This window comes from Rhinopithecus roxellana, chromosome 6, assembly GCF_007565055.1.
Source record: "Rhinopithecus roxellana isolate Shanxi Qingling chromosome 6, ASM756505v1, whole genome shotgun sequence".
Lineage (NCBI taxonomy): Eukaryota > Metazoa > Chordata > Mammalia > Primates > Cercopithecidae > Rhinopithecus > Rhinopithecus roxellana.
The window spans coordinates 139,611,807-139,616,829 of record NC_044554.1 but is presented as its reverse complement, the minus strand read 5'-3'; positions in this window follow the sequence as shown (position 1 = coordinate 139,616,829).

Genomic DNA, 5,023 nt, shown 5'->3' with positions numbered 1-5,023 from the left:
CGGCCCTTTATTTGACTTTTTATAAAAAATACAGTGATTATTGAGAAAATAAAACACAACCTTTCCCTCCTTTGTCTTTAGATTTTATAGCATATTAAAAAAATATGAACAGAAGTATAAATCTTAGGGTGAATAGGTAAAAGTTGTACTACTGATAAAAATGAGATCTGGGAAGCAAGGATGGGAACTGAGCTGAGGTTTTAAAAAATTCTGAAACTTTAGAAATAGTTATCCTTATGATAATTAGAATTGTAAAGCCTCTATCTTTATAGTAATAAGAAAAATAAAAGAATAACATCTCTGTTTGGAGGTGACGGGATAAAGTTAACCACAGCAGAAAAGGCAGACCCGTTTGAATTTTTTTTTTTCCTATCATCTTTTCCTTCATGGAAAACAGTCTTCAAATGATATAATTGGCCAGGCGCGGTGGTTCACACTTGTAATTCTAGCACTTTGAGAGGCCGAGGTGGGCGGATCACTTGAGGTCAGGAGTTTGAGACCAGCCTGGCCAACATGGTGAAACCCCGTCTATATGGCAAATACAAAAATTAGCCGGCCGCGTTGGCAGGCACCTGTAATCCCAGCTACTGGAGAGGCTGAGGCAGGAGACTCGCTTGAACATGGGAGGTGGGGAGGTGGAGGTTGCAGTGAGCAGAGATTGCATCACTGCACTCCAGCCTGGGCGACAGAGCGAGACTCCGTCTCAAAAAAAAAAAAAAAAAAAAGATATGAAGATATAATTTGATATTTACTTGCTTAAGGTTAAATTGAGACTCAAGTTTGCCGAGGAGTAATTATGAAGTAATTTAGCAGCTCTCACTGGTTTCTTGTCTCAGGCCTAGACACTGTTTAACTTTATGTACTGGTGAAACTATAACATGTGGTAACAGAATCACTTCAATAATTACCAACTTAATGTGAAGTCTTGGAGAAATGCCAAAGCACATACATCTATAATAAACTACAGACAAATACATCTGAAATTTCTTATAAACAAAAACTTCTAAAGTGGATTGCTAGAATATAGTTTTTTAATATTTAGAAAAAGAAATTGATCATCACTAGGGAGCAGGAAAGACTTATGAAACATTATAATAATTAACCTCATCTAAAAATTTTAATTGCATTATCAGGTGTCTGTAGGGAGAATGCTTTTTGTATGAATATTGTATATACATAATAACATATGCTAATTTGTAGTTTTAACATATCTCTGTATTTTGCTTTTATGTAAGAGTTATATCTTTGCTAAGAGTAGGATTTGAAATTAAGTTTTTTCCTCGCAATAGAATATAAATGTGAATATTTTGCAACTTAGAGTTGAAGATAAGATGAGAAATCGGCTTCTAGTCTAACTCCCCTGTCTTTGTTTTTAGTTATTTGTGTCTGAAAGCCTGTAAAATCAGCTTTATCTTTAGAGTTCAGTTATTTTATAAGTTGTGTCTAGATGTATCTTTTTTATTTATTATAATTTGAATTTGATAGTTTTTTTCCAAATTGAAAACTTGACTTGATACTCAGCTATGCTGAGGTCTTACTGTAGTCTTCTCACATAAAATAAAATATTTAAAGCATATAGAAATATAGAAAAAATTAGTAAAATTTTGAATATATAATTTTGCTTTATTTTCTTCCTCCTGTTTTGGCTTGTTTAGAAGTAAAACATTAGAGACTCAGTAGCAACACTCAGTTATTTTCTTCCCCTTTTGAGAGAAGAAATTGTTATCCTCAATTTGTTTGTTATTCCTATGTGGGATTAATCTGTCTGTATACTATGTATGTTATGTATACATAATAAAAATATAATATTTTATGGTTAAAAAATTTGTGTGCATAGTATGATCATATATTTATAATCCATATACTTGCTTTTTTCATATAATATTAGGTTTTTGAGATTTATCCATGTTGATTCATGTGTCAGTATTTCATTCATTTTAATTCAGTATTGAGCTACATGAATAAATAGCAATTTAAAAATAGGCTGTTCAAATTTTTTCTGCAATTCTGAAATACATATTCCTGAACATGTCTCTTTATAGATATGTGCATGGGTTTTTCTTACGTTTGAGTGTTTCTGTATTGCTTTTCTGTAATCTTTGCCCACATTTTGTATTAACTTTTTCTTTGGGTTTAACTTTTTCTTCTTGTTTTGTAAATGTTCTTTATATTTTTAGATACTAGTCCTTCATTATTTAATGGAATATTTTTTCTTCTAGTTAATGTGTTTATGGTGTTTACAACAATGATTCGTGATTTTTCTTTGCTTGTCCGTAGGTGTAATTAATCTCAACATAGCACAGATAGGTTTTGGAACCTTTCCAGCTGTGAAGTCCTGGAGAGCTTTCTGTAGGTTGGTCAGGTAGGAAAAACAGAATATTCTACTGGGCAGTAGTGAAAAACTCCTCTTGGTTTAGTCATCTTCGGTACTAAGCAGAAGAGATATAGCTCTTCTTGACCAATGGGTCACAAATAAGTCAGTTTATGAGTACACCTTCTTCAAGATTTTGCTTATTAGCTAAATAGGCTCCTCCCAGAGAAAAGCAAAGTGCAAAAACCACTTTCCCCCTCCACAACAGATTCCATCAGCGTCTGCCACCAAAGCTCTCAGCAGCCTTAACCCCAAGTCTGTTGGTCTATGGGATTGCCTCCCGGGCATTACCAAAATGAAATACCTAACTGTGCTTTTCTCTGGAGTATTTACCAGCAAGATTAATTTATTTGTTAAACCTCTTTAACAAGGAGCTGAGGAGGATGGGGCTGGGGATGTGAGCTCAGGTGGCCATTTTCCCAGAACTCTCTACTCCATATCCTGATTTCAACTTTTTAAGAAATAAATATGTATTAAAGGTGCCTAGAAATATATTATCGCATTATCTTCAGGCTCATTATCTGCTTTCCTCTGACTTCTGAGCTTTCCCAATTTGCAATAATGAGATAGAAATTAATCTCAAACTAGCCATCTTTGTTTTTTCTTATGATTGTACCCCATTAAAAGGTTTGAATTTTAATGAGGTTGCCATTTTTGACACAATAGTGTTTCTGATTCATCTGTGGGTTCCTGTTACCTATAATGACACTCTATGCTATTACCCTGGAGACTCAAAGTGAAGAGCTATGGGAGGATGTTTCTTAAAATAAGGGAAAAAGAGTAGGAGAGATTGGATTCTAATTCCATGCTTCTCCAGTTCTATTGTGCATATGAATCACTAAAACCACCCTTTTTTAAAAACACATATTTTGGTATACCATTTTTGTAGAGTTAAGAAATTCACAATTTTTAACGAGCATCCCAAGAGTTTTGATATAGATGATCTGTAGATTAAAGTTTGAGAATCACTGCTTTAAGGAATGCCATTGAGCTTTGTTTGAAGAGTTCAAAATTTTATAAAAGAAAAACAGCTGTCTGAGCAATGGAAAAATTAAGTCATACAGATGCAAAATTTCTCCATCCAGTTTGTATACAGGCACTCCTGTGTCTGAGAATCACTGTACATATGTATAGGATACATTCTAAACTACTCATATAAGTATAAAAAACGTATTCCTATTTCTTCTATAAGATGTTTATGTACATATTTTTATGTATTCTATAAGATCTTTATGTAAAGTTGGTTGCTTCTTGCATATGGTCTATATTGTTCACTCATTCACTTATTCATTATTTACCTTGGAATTACCTTTGAGCGCCTTTGCGATGATGACAGAATAAGAGATAGCGCAGTGCTAAAGACAAATTTCTCCTTATTTCCATCGTTTCCCAGCCAATTCTTTCTGCAAAATCCTACTCTTTTAATAGGTCTCAAGGAGGAAAGGGGGATTTTAAGGCCGTGTAAGTTTGGCAAGCATTATATATTCTCTTCTGCTCTGACATATTCACAATGCATATCAGCATGTTAAAAGGCTCTGAGAAACACTGTTGTAGAATATCTGATCCTTTGTCACCATACTTCATTCTGATTAACTTAAAAATATACTTTTAGGAAACATTTGTGTTTAATGGGTGTTATGGTCTCAATGTGTCGCCCAAATTCATATGTTGAAAACGTAATCTCCAATGCAACAGTGTTGACAGGTGGGGCCTTTTGGGAGGTGTTTAAGTCACATAGGTCTTCCCTCATGACGGATTAATGCCATTATAAAAGGGTTTTTTGCCCCTCCGCATACTGCCATGGGAGAACACAGTGCTCCTCCGGAGAATGTAGCATTCCAAGGCCATCATGGAAGCAGAGAGCAGCCCTCACCAGACACTGAACCTGCTGGTATCTTGATCTTGAACTGCCCAGCCTCTAGAGCTGTGAGAACTAAATTTCTGTCCTTTACAAATTACCCAGTTTCAGGCCGGGCGCGGTGGCTCAAGCCTGTAATCCCAGCACTTTGGGAGGCCGAGATGGGCGGATCACGAGGTCAGGAGATCGAGACCATCCTGGCTAACACGGTGAAACCCCGTCTCTACTAAAAAATACAAAAAATTAGCCGGGCGACGTGGCGGGCGCCTGTAGTCCCAGCTACTCGGGAGGCTGAGGCAGGAGAATGGCGTAAACCCAGGAGGCGGAGCTTGCAGTGAGCTGAGATCCGGCCACTGCACTCCAGCCTGGGCGGCAGAGCGAGACTCCGTCTCAAAAAAAAAAAAAAAAAAAAAATATATATATATATATATATATATATATATATATATATTCACTTACAGCAACAGGTATTCACTTACAGCAACATACAATGCACTAGGACAATGGGTCTTCTACTTAATTCAAATGAGTTTGGTGATGGTAAGAAGAGTGCCGGCTCTATAGGCTCAGATTTTGTTTTATTTTTGTCTTCTCAGTGTTCAATTCAGCATTTAGCTCATAGTAATCAAACAAAAAATTTCCTTAATAACCATTTGTTGAATAAATGAATATATCACATTTGTGTGGGGGATGTACACTACCTTGAAAAGAATGTAAAATCCGTAAGTGGCAAAAGGAAAGAAAGTGGCAGTACTTAACTCCATCACATGGAATCAGCTAGTGTTTGCTTGAAC